The sequence below is a fragment of the Vicugna pacos genome, chromosome 28, assembly GCF_048564905.1.
Source record: "Vicugna pacos chromosome 28, VicPac4, whole genome shotgun sequence".
NCBI classification, from domain to species: Eukaryota; Metazoa; Chordata; class Mammalia; order Artiodactyla; family Camelidae; genus Vicugna; species Vicugna pacos.
In genome coordinates this window covers 3007654-3031204 of record NC_133014.1, presented here as the reverse complement: position 1 = coordinate 3031204, position 23551 = coordinate 3007654, and positions in this window count along the sequence as shown.

Below are 23551 nucleotides of genomic sequence, written 5' to 3'. Positions count from 1 at the left end.
GAGGTGGGAAGGGAGGAAAGGAGAGGGAGGGTGTGCTGTCAGGGAAAAGAGGGTGTGCTGGAGCCTCAGACACAGCTCACAATTCTCCATTTTTCACCGCCTCCCGGCCAGTCCTTGCTGACAGGCTGCTTCTGGCGGCAGGACCTCTCCCAGCCTGATGGCTGGCTCACCGGGTTCAGACCTCCCTGAACGCCCTGCAGGAATTCCAGAGGGAGCACTGCCTTGGGAAGACACAGGGAGGTGCCTGGGACATGGGATGGGGAGCAAGCGTGGGCACCACGTGCCCCCCACGCCTCCATTTACCCCTTACCCCACCGTCCTTAGCTTTTATCTGCAATAGGTGCATGTTTATAAAAGATTTCACACTCCATCAGTGCATAGGCTTATTCTGTTTAATTCCCCATGGCGCACAGTAGGTGCCCTTGTGTAAATATCTGTGACGTGGAGCAAGGACAGATATGTGTTAAATTTAATTGCCTACCTACTTTGGTTTATTTTTCATCTACAAATTAATCTTAGACCAAGGATGCCTCATTTATTCACTACTGCATTTCAAAGATTCTGTTTTCAGGGCACAGCAGGGCCTCAGTCATGGGTCGTGTTTGACAATGGTGTCAATCCAGGCCATTAAAAAATTCACTGTGACAACTTTTGCTAAGTGTAGTTTTTGTTACATTTCTCAATATATTTAATACTTTTCAGTGCAATGGAGAATCTTTATTTTCACATTTCTCTATTTCACCAAATGTGGGGAAAGTCACTCTTCTCTCTGTCACCTTTTGTCTATCTATCATCTCTCCATTATCTGTCTACTTTCTATCTATTATCTACCTACCAATCTATCTAATCTATCTATCTATCTATCTATCTATCTAATCTATTGTCTATTTTCTATTATCTACCTACCAATCTATTTATCTAATCTATCTATCTATGATCTATCTATTATCTATTTGTCTTGTGTGCACGTGTGTGCAGTGGCCAAGGCAGTGTATAATGTTAGTAAAGGCAAGTTCCTCGGATACAGATGTTTGGGGTTACAGGTGAGCAAGTTGAGACTCAAGTGTCTTTGTGATGCAGTCAGGCTCGTGTTATTAAACATGGCAGACCAGGACTGGAACCAGGACTGCCTGCCTCCTAGGACAGCATTCTTTCCACCACACAATGAAGTCTTCTTTCATGAGCTGCTGTATTGAATGGACAAGCCAGTTTCCTTTTGCATGGCCTGGGTCATATGGAAGGGCTTCTTGAGTGTTAGTTAGCCCCCAAGTGAACGTCTGAGCTTGAGCAATATGATTACTCCTTCCCTATGTGGGAAGGGAGACATCTGTGTGAGGCTGAGGGACTGGCCATTGGTCACAGGAACCATGTGTTTGAATTTAGCAGCCTCTCTCGGGTGTTGGACCAACCCTTTCTTGTGGTTCAGAGAACAAAACATTACGCAGATCAGGGAGCTGCGTTCTGACTTCAGCCCACTTGGACTCTGAATGCATGAAAGCAATTTCCCCACAATCCTTGCATCAGGGAGCACTTCCTCACCTGAGTCTCGAAAGAGAGCCGTCATGGCTGTCAGAGAGCCATATGTTTACTACAAAAAAGTTTTAGATGGGGAGCAAACTGTCCAGAGGACATGGCACCTCTTTTGAATCCGCAAAGCATCACCAGGGGCGCTATAGATGGGCTGCTTTCTTTGACTGAGCTGGAGGAACCCTGGGGGCTCAGCCTTGCCTGTGGGCTCCACAGTGGTCTTCAGCCAACAGCCTTCACTCACCTCTGACCCAAAAGGGGGGTATCCCCCAACCCCAGCCTCACTCTTCTTACTCATGGCTATGAATTTTCCTCTGCTGTAGACAGCAATGGCCCCATCCCCTCCTTTTCCACACCTGACAGGTGCACTGCCCGCCCCACCTGCACAGCCACACTAAAATGCTGCTGTTGCTGCCCCGAATTGCACCCAGATAACTGAGCCCACACCAGCTGTCAGACTCCAGTGTGAGAGTCTGGGAGAGATGCTCTCGCTCACCTCTCGTCTGGAAAGCACTCAGCAGGCACCACCCTCACTGCTGGATTCTCTCCTCTGTCACATCATTCACAGTCCTAAAATGCAGATGCAGTCTGGGCGGGGAGTCCAAGCAGCAAAGCCATGAGACAGGGTGGCAGCCGTCTCCCCACTCCTTGAACATTCGTCTCTCTTACTGGGCTGGTGTCACTCCACTTCTTTTAAAACCAGGAGACACAAGTGTCAGATTTGAGTTAGGTATGTAGTATGGACTTACATGGATATTTGATGAAAAAGCAGGGTCCTGGTTTTATTTTCCTGAAAAGAAAATAGCAGAAAAGATAAGAAAAAGGCCCCATACACCACTGTAAATCAGCAAAAATAGAAGCAGAGTAAATAAAATGTTGCTTATGAAGACACCGGGTTGGCCGAGGTGGATATTTTATGCTCCGGTCATTTGCTGAACCATGAGGTTGCTCGAGGTCAGTAAAATCCCTGACATGTGGGGCTGTATCAATTCTGCCAGTGCCCTTTTAGAGGCAGACTGACAGCATGGATCTAAAAGCTACCCACACACAACGGGGTGGGCAGGGGCACAGAGGCTGTGGACGTGCTCATCCGTTTGGTTCCCTAAGGCAAAGAGATGCCCTGTTTTCCCACAATTGTCAGCCATGATAGAAAGTATTACCCTTGACACCTCTTTTATCCCAGCTGCTGATCTGTGCATTTCCATGGCAACGGCCAGTGCAGCACCCAGCTCTTCATTGGTCCCCTCCACGTTCCCCTCTGGTAGGCAGCTGACGGCTAATACAATCCCCATGCCGCGGGTGAGTGAAACTTCACCATCACTGGTCCACATGGCTGGAGAGGAAGAAAGGTTCCTAACAGCATCAGCAGACACAGCCCGTGCTGGACGTTTGGCCAAGACCTCACTTTCTCGGTCTGCGTTTCCTGTGCAGGCATCTCGCCCACATTCTGCTTTCAGAAGCCTCGGTCTCTTCCATTTTAAACAGAGAAAACAGAGCAGCGTGTCTCCGATTCCCCCTGTTTGCAAACAAGTAAATGGAGGTGTCTCCCACTGCCCCTCTGCCTCCCGCCTACTTCAGAGGAAGGAAATCCGGGCTGAGTTTTGACCCGCTTTCTGGCTCTGATGGGGCCCCTCACAGGGGATGTGTGTGGGGGGCACTCACCCTTCCCCCCAGCAAGTTTAGAGCATGTTCTGTTCTCATTTTCATTTTTTAACTCTTTTTTTTATTGGGGGAGGTATTTGGTTTATTTATTTATTTCTGGAGGAGGCACTGGGGATTGAGCCAGGACCTCGTGTGTGCCAAGCATGTGCTCTACCACTGAGCCACTCCCTCCCCTCCGTGCTCACTTTTGAAGCCCAGGTCCCGGGCTGAGCGTTCAGCCACTTGGGCTGGGTCACCGGAAGGGCTGTTCCAGGCCCTACCTGGATGGGAGCATCCTGTCCCACGGTAAAGGCGGGTGGCTGTTTGCCTTCCTTGGGGGCAGGGGGAGAGACACCCTTTGACCTGTGAGTGACTTTGGGGGCTGCCCAATTTTAGGTAAAGAGGTAGCTTTGAAAGAATAAGTGATTTGGGAGACCGTTAACAGACTTGCGAGACATACGTGTTAGTTCTCTTACTCTCATAATTTATTTATTGAAATATTGAGTTACTGTCAATATTGTTTCAAGTGTAAGAAACTTGGAGTTAACCAAAGAATATCTGCTCATGAAGGGTGGAGACATCTTTAAAAACCAGTGTTCCAGGGGCTCTTCCACTCACTTTAAGCAAACAGTATTTTCCTAACAATTGCATCTGTTGGGGTGTGATTGGATACACAGCATTTGAGATTTTCCTACAATATGTAACAACATGATAGAGACATTGGGTTGATATTCTTCTCGCCCTGTTCTATGCTGCCAGCACTAATGTATGACAGAAATAGCAAAAAATTGGAATCAGCAATTAAAGTGCCTGCCAGTGAGTTTAAATGTGCCCCCAGCTCAGAGCCACAGAAAGAGCTTCAATCAAGTTAGGAGATTATGATATATCCTCCAGCAATTAAAGAAAATTGTCCATAAGGTATCAGATATAAACATCGTTAGCATTTAGATAAGAATATTAATTTCCCTCTGTATTAGAGTTTTCACATTTCTCTGTGGAATGTGAAGCCATGTCAGGGGAAAGCAAGCAAATGTAAGTAATAATTATAGTAAAACCAAAACACAACATTGAAGTGCAGGTCCACGCGCGGCAGAGCTCCTGGGACCCGGAATTGCTCCCGCGCGCCCCTCCCCCACCCTCAGCAGGGCGGCCTTCCTGGAGGAAGACGCCCTGACACCCAGCTCTTGTCTTCCTTGTCCTGCTGTTTGCAGCGTGGTCAGAACGGGTGTTCAGCATCTGCTGACCCTCTGTGAGTGCTTGGCTGCCGTGCCGTGGGGTCCTCGGCCCACAGGTGCACAGGAGCACAGGAGAGAGCTTCGTTTCCAAAACCAGAAACGTCTTTCCCAGGGGTGGCCTCAATCTCGGCGTCTTGCTGTGCGGCCTCCTCGGGGCCTGGGAGCAGAGTCCTCCAGGGCCGAGGAGGCGGCGGCCGGGGATCACAGGGCTCGCGCCCTGGAGTTCCCTCCCTGCGCCAGGGCTCAGTCACTGCCGCAGCGGGGAGCTTCAGGCTCTGCTAACTCAGGATCGGGGTGGAGATGCCAAGGGCACCTCCTCAGAGGTGGCGAGGCTTGAGGATCTTCACCCCAGCATGGTCAGCTCTCCACGGTAAGCCTCGAATCACCTCCGTTGTTTGGACAAAAAACCTAGTTGCTTCACTTAGAGTCTATTGTGGACCGAGTTGTGCCCACACCCCCACAAGTTGACAGACTGACGTCCAGACCCCAGTGCCCAGAGTGGACCTTATCTGGAGATAGGATTTGAGAGAGGGCAGGACGTTAACAGTGAGGTCATTAGAATGGGCGCTGGTCCAACACAGGGAGACGAGAGGAGAACTTCTGGACAGACTCACAGGGCGGAAAGACATTGTGAGGACGGAGAGAAGACTGTCTCCAAGCCAAGGAGACAGGCCTGGAACCGGACCTGCCGGCAGCTTGACCCCAGACTTCCAGCCTCCAGAACTGCGAGACAATAAATCTGTCATTCAAGCCCCCTAGTCGGGGTCCTTCATCCCGGCCACCCAGCAGGGCTAGCGCAGTGGTCAGCGAGGGGGCACCCATGCGGACTCTTCCTCCCGACCATCTTTATAAAAATCAAATGCAGTTGCGTGTGTGACAGCTACGTGCTTGTTAACTGACCCAGGATGATGGGCAGGAAAATCATATGGACCTTTAGAGACCGACAGGGCTGCTGTCCTAATTACCTGAATAAACCATGATAACTTGACCCTTCAAGGCAGACAGAAGGGCTGGTGGTTCTGTACCCGGACCTCATGGTGACAAAACGGAGGCTTGTGCCCCTCCTGTTCTCCTTCTGTCCTTCATTCATTCAGAACGCAGCCCCCTGCTTGTGGAACTGTTTGCAACTAGAAATTGCTAATTGCATCCCTGTGGTGTTGCTTTACACATTCCTGAGCCCTTCCCTTCCTTTCATCTGCTGGTTGGTTTCTAGAGACTGTCACTTCCAGGTTCAGTTTTTTGGCAAGGAAACTCCGTCGGTGCCACTGTGCTGTCCCCACTGCATGCCATCAGGTGCTCAGCTGTCCCTTCTTTTGTGGTGTCCGTGTTTTAACAGCCTGACCCAGCTCCCACAGCCTCTCACCTGTTGGCATTGTCAGCTGCTGGTGACTGTGCGCTCTGCTGTTTTTACCTGGGTGTGCAAAACCATGATGTTTTGTTCTTCCTCTGCACTTAATGACTGGAATTTTTCCATAAGGAAGAATTTTTATTATCACGTACTCTGTTATTCTGCTGCATAATTTATAGGAGAAGCATGAGAAATGCTTGCTACTTTGCTATTATTTGCCAATTTTCAGAGTGCAGTGACGGCCTGCTAACCTCCAGAGTTAACTGGCGTCTGTGTGCCTTTGCTTTAATTAGCATCCCGTAGATTTTCACGTATTTGGTGCGTCCCAGTTCATTGCAGTCACCACTCTTCTGAAAGCTCCTGTTGTCCTGGCTTTGGCTGAGGGAGCACATTCATTTGGCTCCTGTGAGTTTGTGACCCCAGAATTCTTTCTTGGCGTCTTTGCTTTCAGCTACACTGTATTCCAGACTTTCGCATTTTCTGCCCCAGACCTGGGATCAGTCATTTGTCAAGGAGTCTTGGTTCTTTTCAGTGGGAAATACTATTTAGATACCACAATCTGAAAACTAGGCATGTTTCTTGTAACTGAAATAATCATCGCTCCTGGGCCTTTCCAGTCCAGAGAGGGAGAGAATGCATGTTATTAAAAGAAATTCATATAATGAGCTCACATTGCTATTCCCTGCTGAAAGTTAAGACTACGGCACTTTACACAGAACGTTTGATTTTATGCCTAGAATGCCGGTTGTTAATGTCATTCATGTGATTATTTATTTGCTTTATCTTATGACGTACATAATAGTTTCAAAAACAGGAATATGATTTTATTGTTAAGGATTTGGGGGTTGGTTGTGGTTTAAGACACTGCTGTCGGCTCTTTGCGTCGCTGGGGATCTCTGGGTAATTTTACTGGGCGGTGTGCCTTCCTCCCTGGTTGTGGAATAGATTTGCGTGCCTGCCACAATTCCCCAGAGTATGACACACTTTCAGACTTTGTTCAGTCTGGTTGGTGAGAAATTGTATCTCAGTGTAGCTTTTTTTTTTTTTAAAGCTTTCCTTTGTAAACTTATGTATTTTATTTTATTCATTTGGACCATTATTTTGAAAAGGGGTCTGTGGCTGGGGCTGTGGTCTGGAGGGGCCTTGTTAATACTCTGGACCTTTTACCAGCAAGAAAGAAAGAGTTCCCAGTAAGGCTCTTACACAGGAGGAAGTCAGGTCACTTTAAATTTCTCCTACATAAAATTTTTTAAACAATTTTTATTGAGTTACAATCATTTTAAAATATTGTGTCAAATTCCAGTGTAGAGCACAATTTTTTAGTTACTAATGAACATATATATATTCATTGTCACATGTTTTTCTCTGTGAGCTACCATAAGATCTTATATATTTTTCCCTGTACTATACAGTATAATCTTGTTTATCTGTTCTACAATTTTGAAATCCCAGTCTGTCCCCTCCCACCCTCTGCCCCCTTGGCAACCACAAGTTTGTATTCTATGTCTATGAGTCTTTTTCTGTTTTGTATTTATGTTTTGTTTTTGTTTTTTGTTTTTTTGGTTTTTTGGTTTTTTTAAGATTCCACATATGAGCAATCTCATATGATACTTTTCTTTCTCTTTCTGGCTTACTTCACTTAGAATGACATTCTCTAGGAACATCCATGTTGCTGCAAATGGCATTATGTTGTCGGTTTTTGTGGCTGAATAATATTCCATTGTATAAATATACCATTTCTTTATGCAGTCATCTGTTGATGGACATTTAGGCTGTTTTCATGTCTTGGCTATTGTAAAGAGTGCTGCTATGAACATTGGGGTGCAGGTGTCATTTTGAAGTAGGGTTCCTTCTGGATATATGCCCAGGAGTGGGATTCCTGAGTCATATGGTAAGTCTGTTCCTAGTCTTTTGAGGAATCTTCATACTGTTTTCCACAGTGGCTGCACCAAACTGCATTCCCACCAGCAGTATGGGAGGGTTCCCTTTTGTCCACAGCCTCTCCAGCATTTGTCATTTGTGGACTTTTGAATGATGGTCATTCTGACTGGTGTGAGGTGATACCTCATGGTAGTTTTGATTTGCATTTCTCTGATAATTAGAGATATTGAACATTTTTTCATGTGCCTATTGATCATTTGTATGTCTTCCTTGGAGAATTGCTTGTTTAGGTCTTCTGCCCATTTTTGGATTGGGTTGTTTGGTTGTTTCTTGTTAAGTCATATGAGCTGCTTATATATTCTGGAGATCAAGCCTTTGTCAGTTTCATTTGCAAAACTTTCCTCCCATTCTGTAGGTTGTCTTTTTGTTTTACTTATGGTTTCCTTTGCTGTGCAGAAGCTTGTAAGTTTCATTAGGTACCATTTGTTTATTCTTGCTTTTATTTCTACTAGGAGAAAATTTTTGAAATGTATGTCAGACAATGTTTTGCCTATGTTTCCTTCTAGGAGGTTTATTGTATCTTGTCTTATGTTTAAGTCTTTGATCCATTTTGAGTTTATTTTTGTGTATGGTGTAAAGGAGTGTTCTAGCTTCATTGATTTATATGCTGCTGTCCAGTTTTTCCAGTAACATTTGCTGAAGAGACTGTCTTTATTCCATTGTATATTCTTGCCTCCTTTGTTGAAGATTAGTTGACCAAAAGTTTGTGGGCTCTCTATTCTGTTCCATTTGTCTATATGTCTGTTTTTGTACCAATACCATGCTGTCTTGATGACTGTAGCTCTATAGTATTGTCTGAAGTCTGGGAGAGTTATTCCTCTAGCCTCTTTCTCTTTCTTTAGTAATGCTTTGGCAATTCTAGGTCTTTCGTGGTTCCATATAAATTTCATTATGATGTGTTCTAGTTCTGTGAAATATGTCCTGGGTAATTTGATAGGGATTGCATTAAATCTGTAGATTGCCTTGGGCAGTGTGACCATTTTAATAATATTGATTCTTCGAATCCAGGAGCATGGGATACCTGTCCACTTTTTAAAGTCATCTTTAATTTCCTTCATCAGTGTTTTATAGTTTTCTGTGTATAATTCTTTCACCTCCTTGGTTAGATTTATTCCTATGTATTTTATTACTTTGGGTGCTATTTTAAAGGGGATTGTTTCTTTACTTTCTTTTTCTGTTGATTCATGGTTAGTGTAAAGAAATGCAATGGATTTTTGAACATTTTCTAGTAACCTGCTACCTTGCTGAATTCTTTGATTAGTTCTAGTAGTTTTTGTGTGGACCCTTTAGGATTTTCTATATATAGTATCATGTTATTGGAATACAGTGACACTTTTACCTCTTCTTTTTCAATTTGGATCCCTTTTATTTCTCTCTTGCCTGACTTCTGTGGCCAGGACTTCCAAGACTATGTTCAATAGGAGTGGTGATAGTGGGCAGCCTTGTCTTGTCCCAGATTTTAGTGGGAAGCTTTTGAGTTTTCCATGGTTGAGTACTATGCTGGCTGTAGGTTTGTCATCTATAGCTTTTATTATGTTGAGATATGTTCCCTCTATACCCACTTTGGCGAGAGTTTTTATCATAAATGAGTGTTGAATTTTATCAGAAGCTTTTTCTGCATCTATTGAGATGATCATGTGGCTTTTGTCCTTTCTCTTGTTGATGTGATGTATTACATTGATTGATTTGCATATGTTGAACCACCCATGTGTCCCTGGGATGAACCCCACTTGATCATGATGTATAATCTTTTTTATGTGCTGTTGGATTGTATTTGCTAATATTTTGGTGAGGGTTTTTGCATCTATGTTCATCAGTGATACTGGCCTATAGTTCTCTTTTTTGGTGGTGTCTTTGCCTAGTTTTGGTATCAGGGTGATGGTGGCTTCATAGAATGAGTTTGGGAGTATCCCCTCCTTTTCAATCATCTGGAAGAGTTTAAGAAGGACTGGTATGAGTTCTTCTTTGTATGTTTGGTAGAATTCCCTGGTGAAGCCATCTGATCCTGGACTTTTATTTGTAGGGATGTTTTTTATTGATATTTTGATTTCATTTCTAGTGATCGGTTTGTTCAAGTGATCAGTTTCTTCTTGGTTCAGTCTTGGTGGACTGTATGTTTGAAGAAACTTGTCCATCTCCTCTAGGTTATCCATTTTGGTTCCATATAGTTTTTCATAATATTCTCATATGATATTCTGTATTTCTATGTTATTTGTTGTAATTTCTCCATTTTCCTTTCTTATATTGCTAATTTGTGCTCTGTCTGTTTTCTTCTTTGTGAGTTTGGCCAAAGGTTTGTCGATTTTATTTACTTTTTCAGAAGAACAGCTTTTGGTTTGATTGATTTTTTTTCTATGGTTTTTTTTTAATCTCTATTTATTTATTTCCTCCCTGATCTTTATAACTTCCTTCCTTCTGCTGCCTTTTGGGGTCTTTTGTTCTTCTTTTCCTAGTTCTTTTAGTTGGTGGGTTAAATTGTTTATTTGAGATTGTTCTTTTTTGAGGAAGGCCTGTATCTCTATAAAATTCCCTCTTAGCACTGCCTTTGCTGTATCCCATAAATTTTCTGTGGTTGTGTTTTCATTTTCATTTGTCTTAAGGTATTTTTTAATTTCAACTTTGATTTCATCATTGACCCACTGGTTTTTTAATAGCATGTTGTTTAATATCCACGCTTTCCTATTTTTCTCCTTTGTTTCTCTGTAGTTGATTTCTAGTTTCATGGCATTGTGGTCAGTAAAGATGTTTGAGATAATTTCTATCTTCTTAACATTATTGAGGTTTCTTTAGTGCCCAAGTATGTGATCAATCTTAGAAAATGTTCCATGTGCACTTGAAAAGAATGTATATCCTATTTTGGGGGGATGTAATGCTCTGAAAATATCTACCAAATCTAATTTTTCTATTGTATTACTTAATTTCTCTGTTGCCTTATTTATTTTCTGTTTGGAAGATTTGTCTAGTGATGTTAATGAGGTGTTAAAATCTCCAACTATGATTGTATTCCCATCAATATCCCCCTTTATCTCTGTTAGTAATTGTTTTATGTACTTAGGTGCTCCTATATTGGGTGCATTTATATAAATGAGTGTAATATCCTCATCTTGTCTCACTCCTTTAATCATTATAAAATGTCCTTCTTTATCTTTCATTATGGCCTTTGTTTTAAAGTTTATTTTGTCTGAAATCAGTACTGTTACACCTGCTTTTTTTGGCTTTTCCATTTGCATGGAATATCCTTTGCCATCCTTTCACTCTCAATCTATATGTGTCCTTCTCCCTAAAGTGGGTCTCTTGTCTGCAGCATACTGAAGGTTCTTGCTTTATTATCCAGTCTGCCACTCTATGTCTTTTGATTGGAGAATTTAGTCTTTTAACATTTACAATAATTAATGATAGATGTGTGTTTACTACCATTTTGAACTTATTTTTGCAGTTGATTTGGTATTTCCTCTTTGTGCCTTTCTTCTTCCTTTTGTGGTTTGGTAATTTTCCTTTGTATTATAATGGATTTTATTTAGTTTTTGTGACTCACTTGTAAGTTTTTGGCTTGTGGCTACATTTTTTTGTAAGTCTATTAGCCCATTTCTATAACTGTTTTTATTAAACAGATAGTAATATGAGCTCAAACCCATCCTACTGAGAACAAAAAATTTTTAAAAAGAAAGAATAATACTCTATATTTTCTTGCTTTCCTCTCCTACTCTTAATGATTTAGATGTCTTCTTTTACAATTGTGTGTTTATTCTATCTGTAATTCATGAGTTATCATCTTTCTGGTTATGAGTTTCTCATTTCTGTAACATCCTGCTTCTTTTCTATTTAGCATAGACCTTTCAATATTTCTTTTAGCATGGGTTTAGTGTTGCTAAACTTTTTTAGTTTTTGCTTGTCTGTGAAATTCTTTATCTCTCCTTCTATTATAAAGGATAGCCTTGCTGGATAAAGTATCCTAGGCTGCATCTTTTTTTCATTCAGGTCTTCGAATATATCTTGCCACTCTCTTCTGGCCTGTAGTGTTTGTGTAGAGAAATCAGCTGAGAGCCTCATTGGGGTTCTCTTGTAACTCACTCTTTGATTTTCTCTTGTAGCCTTTAGGATCATTTCTTTATCCTTGACTCTGGCCATCTTGATTATGATCTGTCTTGTTGTGGGTCTGTTTGGGTTCTTCCTGTTTGGGATCCTTTGAGCCTCCTGTACTTAGATATCTGATTCCTTCTTTAAGTTTGGGAAGTTTTCAGTCATGATTTCTTCCAACACCTTTTCAATCCCCTTTGATCTTTCTTCCCCTTCTGGAACACCTATTATGTGTAGATTAGCATGCTTTATTTATCCCATAGGTCCCTTATGTTGTTTTCATTAGTTATTTGTTTTTCTCTCAGCTGTTCTGATTGGTTGCTTTCTGCTGTCCTGTCTTCTAGGTCACTTATTCGTTCCTCTGCATTACCTAGCCTGCTTTGTACAGCCTTTAGATCAGCTCTCATCTCAGCCAATGAGTTTACTAATTCTACTTGGTTCTTCTTTATAGCTTCAATTTCATTTTGACATATTTTATATCCCTAAACAATATTTCTTTTAGTTCCTTCATTACTTTGATCACTCCGTTTTTGAAATCTTGATCTAGTAGGCCATCAATGTCTATTTGATTGATGATTCTTTCAGGGGATTTCTCTTGCTCCTTTAATTGGGAGTTGTTCCTCTGCTTCTTCATCTTGCTCATATCTCTCTGGCACTATGGCTTAAGGAGTATCAGTTATCTATTGTAGTCCTTAAGGTCCTTTATTTATTTATCTATCTAATGTCTATGCAGGAATAAAACTTTTTTAAAAAGAGAGAGAAAGAGAATTTTAAAAGAACGGAGAAAACAAGGTTTGAAAACAGTGTATAATCAATAATAAAAGAGCAATTTGAATCAGACTAGCAATTGAGTTGAGACATCTTTTTAAAAATCTTAAAGAAAAAAAAATACCAAAAAACAATATTTGAAACCTGTTTATAATGAATAACAAGAGATCAAAACCAAAAGAAATGAAAATGAAATCAGATGGATTTTTAAAAATAGTAATAATAAAAATATTTTAAAAGAAAAATTTTAAAGGGATTAAAACTGGAGACATATACAATTGTTTAAAAAGTAAAAATTAAAAAGGTAATAGAAAATAGAACAGATAAAAAAAGATTTTTAAAAAAGGGCAAGGTGTTCTCCTGGAGACTGTGCACTATTAAGAAGCCTTTCTGTCTTCACCCTGTTTTGCAAACTCAGGTTGCTGTTTCCAGAGGCCCTCCATTGGCACCCTCATCTGTGTTGCTCCCAGTGCCTGTCGGCATGCAGATCGCCCCCACTCCCAACAGTGGGTCAGGTGTTGAGCTCTTACTGGGTGGGTAGGCAGGTCACTCCCCCATTCCAGTGCCACAATCAGATGCTGTGCTTTGTCGAGGTAGGTGGGCAAATCGCACCTCCTCCTAGCACTGCGGTCAGGTGCTGTGCTCCTGCCAGGAAGGCAGGTGGCCACCCACCCTCTCCTTGTGCCTGTCACTTCACGGCTCTGTTCAGCTGCCCGCTCCACCTCTGGTAGGCACTCTGTAGTGGGCCTCGGGGAAGACTTCAGAACAGACCCGCCCCTGCTCCGTGCCAAATCTCAGCTCCTCATTTGTCATGGTGGCACAAGTTCTCTGAGGTGCCAGGGCAGAAAGATCCTGTCTGCCTTGGGCTGTAAACAGATCTCAGTCCTGCCTAGGAGTTTGTGGAGCCCCCAGGTACGGGTCCAGGTCTCGGCCCTGCTCCTGCTCCTGCCCCTGCCCCTGTCCCTGCCCCCACCCGGGCACTGTGCATAGGAGGACATGGTGGCTGTGGCTGTGCCCTGCCTCTCTTTTTGCAAGAAGCACCAGTAATGACACTGCGGGTCTGAGGAGACAAAGGCTAGGCATCTCCCCCCAGGGCACACCAGCTGTGTTGCTTTGCTTTTTTCATAATTTATGGGGGACTCGGGTTGTTCTGCTCTGTATCCCCTCCCAGCCACAGTGCACAGCACCCTGCAGTCCCTGGGGCTGCCTCAATGCAGCTGCCGCAGTCCTCTGCCCAGCTCTGGCAACCTGTCCCAGCCCCAATCTGCCGGCTTGTGTCTCGGGCTGGGTGTCGCAGGGACCCTCTGTGCCTGTTTAACTTAGTTCTGTCAGTCAAGGGATGCTCCATGCAGATCCGAGCCTCAGAGGCTCCCCCTCAGTCCTGCTGGCCTCTCCATTGGAGAGAGGGAGACCCAGAGAATGAGCACTAGTCCTCCTTTGCCACTCCCTCTCCTTTGGACCGGTCCTGCACTGTTTCGCTTTTTCTTCTTTCTTTTTTCCTTTTCTCCTACCAGATTTTTGGCGTCTTTGTCTTTTGAAAAGGGTGATGTTCTGTCAGAGTTCCGCAGGTGTTCTGGTTGGCTGAGTGGGTCCGTGAATGTGAGTTTTGGTGTATTTGTGGGAGAAGGTGAGCTACGAGCGTCCTTCTACTCCACCATCTTGGCCCCCTCTCTCTCCTACACAACTTTTTACTCTAATTTCTCCAGTAATGAGATAGACTGAGCATCTTTTAAATTTTAAAGGCCATTTGCAGATCTTTTTTTGTGAATAATCTGTTCCTAGCTCTTGCTTATTTTTCTATGCATTTTTTTCTTCTGCTGTCATAGTTTTCTGGTCTACTTTTGGAAACTTCCCTGGGACTAGCAGTGCTTTGTCATATGGATTACAAGTAAATATTTGCATTTTTAAAATCACATTGTTTATTTTCATTTTTTTCAGGTAGAGATGTTTGGGGTTTGTTTGAGCAGTAGAATTTAGCCTTTCCCTCTTGTTACTTCTGATTTGTGAGCTGAAAAGATTTCCCATTCCTGGGTTTGTAAGAGATCCTCCCAAGTGTCTTCTAATACTTTTAACATGTTATTTATTTGTATGTTCGTCAGTTCATTAGTTTTGCATTTAATTCTTTGAACCTTTTGGTTTATCATGTTTTTTGTTAGAAACGGATACAATTCTACCTTTTTGTTTACATTGTTTTTCCAGTTACCCAAACATTTTTCTTTCAGAAGTCCACCTTTCCCTTACTGATTTAAGATGCAGACTTTTCATAACACATCATGTTACAGAAATTTCCAGGTGCAGTTGAGTCTTCTCTTGAATTTTGTATTCTGTCCCATTGGTCTTCCTATTTATTCATGCAATCTCAGCATGTTTAATTGCAGAGTTTTATATTATTTTTATGTCTGGTAGTACTAGCCTTCTTATTCAGTCTTCCTGGCTACTTTTGCTTCTTTGTTCTTCCCAATGGACTTTATTGACCACTTTTCTAGCTTTAGAATTTTTTAAAAATCTCATAGCATTTTTCCCTAGTCTTGCATAAATTTATAATTTGACTTGTTGTATTTTCCTCTGCCTCCTCCTTCTCTGTCAATGACTTTATAACTTTTGCAATAAAATTAGCACACATTCAATATAAAATAATACAGTCAATACAGAAGAGGTAAAAAGAAAGAGAGAAAGAACCATTCAGACCCCAGATAAAATAATTTTATTAAAATGGAATCTTTTTATTCATGCTGTATATTAAATTTTAAAGTTACAGTTGTTTTTCTTAATTGTAATGGAGGGGAAAAAAGAAACTAACATGAAACTGAAAGAAATAATTCTTGATCAGGAGAAATATTAATTCTTAAAAGTTCTCTTTAAGATTGGAGAAAATATTAAAAATTAAATTTAGATGTTAGAGTCATTCTTAAAAAGAGATTATCACTTGCACACCTGCAGCTCATGGTGAAAAATTGGTACTCACATGCTTCTTCCTAACCCCCCTCCTCTGCATTGTGGTTTTCTTATTTGTTTTTTCATTAGAGATATTATGTTTTTTTAATGTGTCAGGGTTTATAGCACTTTTCACCTGTGCTGTGGCTGTATTACCTACCTAAATTGCATAATTTTAATTCTGTTTTCAAATTGATTTGAATCTGTCCTATTACGCATTTTCCACTTTTGAATTATTTTGGTGCGTCCCCTAAATGGATCTCATCCTGTAGGAGTTTCATCAAAAAGTCCTCACTGTAACTCCACTGGCTGAGGTTTTTCATGTTGGAGACTCTCTGGTGGTTGCCTTTATCCCTGGGCACCTCAGTGATGAAACCGGGTCATGTAAGTAGAAGGAAGGCTATACTGCAGAAACCAGTCTCAGAATCTTAGTATCTTAGCCCAGGCCAGGTTTCTTTCTGCTCCACACAGTCACTCAGGGTCCACACCGTGATACAGAGAAAGGGGAGAACCCACAGTCACTCGCCTGCCTGGCTCTCCAGTGACACACGTCACTTGCCTCTCCTACATTGGCCAAACTTGGCATTTGGCCTCAGCCTGTCGGGAGGCTGAGGACTTAGCTGCACGTCTGAATGCTATAACCACCTTCACCTGTGGTTCTTCACTCATAATGTGAAGAAGTCTGACAATGGCTTGTTCCCCCATGTGGTTTATTTATTTTTATTTCCTGGATACCTGAAAAGTCTTCCTTTACTCTTGAAATTCAGATCCTCAGTAGAACAAGTACTGTGGAAGTAATTCTTCAGTTTTTGGCCCTAGAGTACTGCTTAAATCAAATTCAGATTTTTCCTTGATTTCAACCAATTTTATTCTGTTACACATCTGAACATTTTCTCAACTCGAATTGTCCTTTTACATGTAACACTGTTTTCTGCTTCTCTTCTCATTTCCTTTGATCTGCTTTTTTTTTTCTTTTGAAATCACCACAAGTATCTAGCTTTCTTCTGCCATCATAGATCAGCATTTACTGTCTCAGCTCTGTGAAGCTGCTCCTGAGCTATGGAGCGGAAATGCAAGTCCTCAGAGCTCTCCTCAACCTCCCTTTGATACCATTCTGTCGTTGAACCATCCTGCCTTTCAGCTCCAGTTTTCATGGTACTATGACTTTATTAAATTCTTCATGAACCTGAAAAGCTCAAAGAAGTGCTTCCTTTTCTGCTCTCATTTCTTCCCAGGCTGGATTCCTGACCCGTGTGCCGTATGCTTCCCCCCAGACCCCGACCCTTCACACCACGTGAGCAACTTGCTGGGACCTTCCTTCTCCTCTTGGTGGACAGGCTCCCTGCTCAGACTGTCTGTGTTCTCTAATTTCATGCATGTCAATTCCTCCTCCTTCTCACAGCTCTGATTGCAGGCTGGCTACTTCCTGTTTCATCTGTTTTGCTGGGGGCTAAGCTGGGAGGCTAGGGGGAGGGCGTATGGCTTTGGGAGCCCAGAGAAGATCACACAGTCATTACTAGAAGGCTGGGCACCATACCTCCTTCTGAGATGGTATTGAGTATGTCAGGGTTTGCCTTATCAAGTGGGATGTGTGTTATATTTTCAAATAAAAACACCTGTTAGCTTTGAATCATTCCCCAAATCCAGTCAGTCCACAAGGCTTTGCTTCTGAATGAGGGAGTCAGCCTTGTTGACCACTTGCCTCAGGTCACATTCTCTGCAGCATTCTCACTGCCCCATTAAGGAAATTGAAAACAAGAGGGTCTTTCCTAAGTTCCGTAAGTTTCCTTCAGACGACTTTACTAGACTTAGAGGTCAGCCATGATTCTCAGTTTTTGTTTATTTCTCTTCTTAGCTGCTCCCTGTTGGTGCTGCTTCATAACGTTGTAGTTGCTGTTTCATTAAGTCCTGGGCCAGGGGGTGGAGTGTGATCTGGCTTTGCCCCACCCCCATTACTCAGAAGTCTTCAAGGACGTGTTTCTGAAAACATGGCAGTGGAACAACACACAGTGGAAGCCTTTGGATGCTTCTTACACATGTGGACTCCTGGCTGTCTTCCAAGACAAACACACTGAAACTCAGTCTTTGGGAATGAGGTCTAGTTTATGCAACTGAAATAAATTTCCTGGTGGATACTGGTTGCACTAAAATTTGAAATCCCTGGCCATGAAATCTTCTACATTTTCTGTTTCCAGCCCATTAAGGATTCTAAACACAATATTTTTCTTTCCACTAACCTTGCAAAATATTCTCTAACTGTGGTTTTGTAACAAGGAATGAAGACTTTCCATCTTGGTATCAAGGGATGCCCACAATTCCATGCATCTGCTCAGCCCTGTTTAGGAGGAAAATGATCTGATATTATCACTCCAGACAGCTCTTAGATAAAAACAAAATATATACAAAGTGCTGGTGTCTGCACACCCAGAGGCCTCATTAATGTTAAATAATCATAATTTGAGCTAATGCCTGGATTTGTGTAGAGCAACAATATGTACTAATTAGTGCTAAGTTTTACAGCTTTTCTGCCTGTAGTTTTCTCAAGAAATGAAGGGGTTGTATCACTTTTAGGTGAACCACAGGAAGCTCAAGTGGAACAGAATAAAGGTTTACTTCCATTTTAGAAAATTGCAGTATTGTCCATCAGCATTAACTCCATTTACAGCGCAACTAACCTTCTTACATATCTTCTCAAAGAAGTGTCTGATTTCATCACCTCTGTAGTTCTCAAAATCTTGTACGAAAATACTAAAGATGTACACGTAAAACAAAGGGAGTAAATACAAGTGTAATTTCTGTCCTGGTAAAACTATGAAGAAAAGAGAATTTGCAAAACAGCCTTTATCCTGTTCCCTCCATGGACGTCAGCTCCTGCCTCATGCTTCTAGGAGCTTCTGTATAAAGATGACTTTTAACCCAGGATCCAGCCCCTTTTGTGGCTGATGCTAGACACAGCTCCATGTGCCACTTTTCCCAGAAACATCAGAATATAAACCAAGTTTCCTTTCATGTCATCAACTTTTGAGTAGAAATTCAGTTCCTTAAAAAGACAAATGTAAACTGAACTACAAATATTATTATAGTAAGATGAAATTCATAATTCATGCAGAAGTACAATATATGACAGTATTGTCATATAAGATGGATACATGTAATTATATCTCGTGAAGTTTAAGGTTTACAGTATTAATTTTAAATAGATGGTGATAACTTGAGAATGCATATCTTAATCGAGAGAACAGCCCCTAAAAATTAATAAAAGGGAATATAGTTAAAAAACCAAGAGAAAAAATAATAAAAGACAACAAATTTTAGCTATGAAGAAGGCTAGAAAAGAGGAACAGAGAACAAACAGAGAGAAAGAAACAGAAAGGACAAAATATACAATACACAACAAGATGATAGACTGAAACCATACCAGTCATTACTTGAAATGTAAATGGCTTAAACATTCCAGTTAAAACATAAAAATTATCTGAACAGATGAAAACTAATATTTAGCTCTAGGTTACCTACAAGAGACATAAAACAGATGTGAAGGCATGAACAGGTTGAAAGTAAGACTGGGAAAGAGCAAATCGTGCATATGCATGATAAGTGACAGAGAGCTGGGGGGACTGCATTGGTATCAGACAACACTATAAGCAAATGGGACCTAATTAAACTTAAAAGCTTTTGCACACCAAGGAAACTGTCAACTAAACGAAAAGACAGCCTTCTGAATGGGCATAAGTATTTGCAAATGATATGGCTGATTAGGGATTAGTACCTAAGCTATACAAACAGCTCATACAACTCAATATCAAAAAACTAAGGAACCCAATTTAAAAGTGGGCAAAAGACCTTCATAGACATTTTCCCAGAGAAGACATGCAGATGCCAACAGACACGTGTAAAGATGCTCAGCATCGCTAGTCATCAGAAAAACACAAATCAAAACTTGTCAAAATGGCTGTCATCAAAAAGTCTACAAATAGCAAATGTCGGTACGGATTGGAGGAAAGGGAACCCTTGTGCACTGTGGGTGGGCGTGTACGTTGGTGCCGTCACTGTGGACAACAGTATTGAGGGTCTTCAAAAAACCCGAAAATGGAACTGCCATGTGACCCAGCAGTTCCACTCCTGGGTAAATATACCCAAAAGAAACAAGAACTCTGGTGTGTGTGTATATATATATACACACACATAGCCTTTTCTGAAATCCAAACACTACTTTCCAAATTTGAGAGCCTAAAAATATTTCATTAATTAATAGTGACTTAGTTTTTAAAAAGTTAATAAAGATAACCTATCAAAGCCTTCCACAGAGTACTTTCTTTGTGAAAAAGGAAAATTTTATTTAGGATCTATTTTTATTTCATTATGTTCTTGGGCTGATAGGCACCTTGCCCTGAGAGCCCTTCAAGGTATGTGTTTGTGTGAAACGCAGGCATACGCTTCCCTTCCTGCCGCCCTCCCTCCTCACTCCCGCTCTCTCTCTCTCTCTCTTTTTCTCTCTTCCTTACTTCTTTAATCCTTCCTTCCCTTTCTCCCTCCCTTTCTTCCTCCCTCCCTCCCTCCTTTTCCTTCTTTTTCTTTCTTTCTTCCTTTCTTGATTCCTTCCTTCCTTCCTTCCTCTTTTTTCAGAACTTTCTGCAAAGGGCTAACTCAGGAAAAATGGGCTTCAAAATGTCTGAAGACCTAAGTTGGTAACTATAAGGGCTAAGTATGCAGAGTAGCTAGGAGAAAGACAAAATGCCAAACTAAATAAAACCAGCAAACTGTGGGTGACGTGAGTGTGTAGTGAGAGCTGCCTTGAGCGAAGCCAGCAGCAGTCAGTCTGGGGAAACCCTACAGGTCTCTTACTGTGCACAGCAGAATCCTTATTTCTTGACTACAAAGCAACTGAAATGATCTGGTTACTTAAATGCTATCAGAGAAGGGACTTTTCAAACTATAAAAGGCCCCTATGTGTAAATAATGTGGATAACAAATTGAATGGTAGCCGAGTTGCGGCTTCTTTCACACTATAGACATGTAGGGTGGCCATACGTCTCAGTTCACCCAGGACAGCTCTGGTTTACACCATAGACCCTGTGTAATTATCAGTAGCGGCCCCTTTTACTCCCAGAAGTGTCCTGACTTAGATAATAAATGACATGTTTATGCAGTATATCAACAGAGTATTCACACACAGGTATATTAGAATTATTTTAGAATTTGGGGTCATCTCAAGATCATGCTTTGCCTGCAGATATTTAGGATAAAAAAGAATTCAGAGATCTAATTACAGTGGGGGGTCTGCTTAAATAGCACACAGCCGAAATTAGGTCTGTCAGCATGTTTTAAAGTAACAGCCTGTAGCTGGGCTGACAGACCAGCGTAACTGCTGGACAGACTTTGGGGTCGGGGTCAGGGATCTTGTGCAAAAGAAACTACAGTGACCTGTGAAAAGGGTCTGGGTGAAGTCATGAGTGGAAGAAGCAATGAATGATGATTGTGCAAGTCTGAGTCATCAGTCTGATAAATGAGGAGAAAACTGACGTCTGCACCATGAAACCTCAGCTGAGTTTTCCAACATGTAAAAGTAGACTCAGTCTCCGTGCTTAACCAACCTGACCCAGAGCACAGAAAGGAGGAGGGGAAAGAGAAATCCAGACATGGCAAGAGCCCTGGGCTCTGTGGACAACAGAAGCTCGTCACAGAAACAGAAAACTCCAGACTGATGTTGGAAGGAAGTGACTCTTGCCTCCAGAGTCACATGTCACGACACACCTAAATGTTGTTCATCATATTTAGCAAATTTTTGAAGGTCAGGGGTTACTTTCAGTCACCACGTGAGACTATGAAAACCTGGTGCAGCATCCCAGAAGGAGGCCGGGTCTCAGACCCTCATCTCACACTCATGTCTCTCCGATATCTCCCCGTGATGCTGAGAGAAAAGGAAAGAAAATCGTTCTGGAAGTTTACTCCTGGCAGGTAATATTTGCCAGCTTTTGAGAAAGTGAGGTGAGAATGTGTGTGTGTATGCACATGTGTACAAGTTTCTTTCTCTGTAGCAATAACACGTTTTATGTGCTTCCACAGAGATTGGTGCTGACTCTGAAAATTTTGTAACATCTCTAAAGGGTGTCAGATGCAAATGCATCTGTCACTCACGTGGACTTGGCAGAAGTTCCAGGAGGAAGAGGCACGTCCACTGTCACTTTCTCATCCGACGTGGCAGCGTTCAAGCTGGCCTCTCTGATGTGTTCACCAGGACTCTTTGTCAACAATACAGGTCTGGTTCCCAACTTGTCCTTGTTTGGGACAGGTCTAAACAGCTACAAAAAGGAAGTTAAAATGTGAGCAATTTTTTTCAGTCCCAAAAGTTATTAATTGTTATTCAGCCTAAAAAGACTTTCGCTCAAACGATTTGGCTTGATATCTCAGACTGCCTGAGATTTAGCTGCCTACTTAAAAATCTTCCTCTCAGCATTGGCCATATAGATCCACAAAGTTAAAAAAAAAGCCGCATCAGTCTTCACTGGACAGGAAATACCCCTGCCAGAACCAACAACCTTGAAAAATGATGATTGAGATCATTTTCCACAAGTGTGGTAAAATAAATCTGGATAGAAATGTTCCTACCATTTATTTCCTTTAAGAACATGTGATGTTCTGCTCAACTGTCAAATTATAGGACAAATGAATAAGAAATTTCTAAAGAGCTATGGGGAAATTTGGAACATTTTCTGCCATGAGCGTTAGCCCTCCTGTTGGCTCACGCGAAACCTCCCAGTCTCTGTTTTTGATGAGCCACGGAGCATTCTGCAGGGCTGAGTCCAGGTGCAAGGTGGAAAAACAACCAGATAAGGAATCAAACAGGGAAGCACATTTCTTTGGGACGCTGAACAGCGTCATGAATTTGAAATGTTTTTCTTAAAAAGAGCCAACCATTTCTCCACAAGGTTGTTTCCTTTTGATTCTAGAAAATGTTTCAGCTGTTTACCACGTGGTCCTCTGGACCTGGTCTGCAAACGGTTGTCATTCTGAGACAAGATAAGGAGCACGCTGATCCATAGAAACTTGAATAGTCATTTGGGCTGTTCAGAGTAATTTCGTATCTGTTGAATTGAATTTAAAAATTGGGGCTTTATTATATATATATATATTTTTTTTTTAATTTCTCCAATAATTTGATTTTTGTATATTTTATAAAAGTCAAAAAAATTAAAACCTGCTATTTCAGTTCAGACACTTTGGGAAGGATTTTTCTAGCATACATAAAACACTTCTAATTGGTTTTCCAAAAATAAAGATATCCAGTGACTTCCAAATGCCTTTGAAAATCATAATCACTTCGATCTGAATGAGCACCATGGTGAGGAGCGGTGGTGGGATTTATAACATCCCCGGGTTATTTTTTTAATGGAGACAACAGAATCGAAATTGATTGAGAGTGTATTTTGAAAGCATCTATAATTTATTATTTCATTTACATGAAACTAGTTAAAAATTTAAGGCCATGAAGTTTGAAGAGCAGGAAGCATGCAGAGTAGCTTAGTTACAACCATAAGTTAGGAAATACAATCCCAGCTTCCCCTGAGGACCTTCTGTCTGCGTGCAGGTCGCCAAGACCGAAGGTTTTCCCCTTGTGATCTAGGCAGGCCTGTTAACTGGCACCAGGTCAGGACCGGGAGGTCAAATGAACCAGTTCCTGGCTCACCCCAGGGGCAGAGTTCAACTTCTCAGTCCTGGGGGTCGCGGCCAAGGTCAAGGTCCCAGCAGCCACAGAGGTACACCAGTGCTCTCTCTGCTGTCCCCAGAAACGTCCCCAACTCAACAGGCTGGGCAAGTGGTTAAACTGTTAAAGCCAAGATTTTTTTTTTTTACTGAAATTTGCAAAGAAATGAAAACTCAGATAAACATTTCTCAATTTGAAGCTTTCCATTTACCATGATTTTAAAACTCTCGGGATCTTCCTCTCTGCCTCTGCTTTCCAGCAGTAACTATAAAAAACTCAAAGGGCCATCTCTCTTTCCTTTAAACATGGTTTTGTAAAAATATTCCCTGTATTGAAATGTTTAAGATGAAGAGATACATACTGCATGGAGCTATA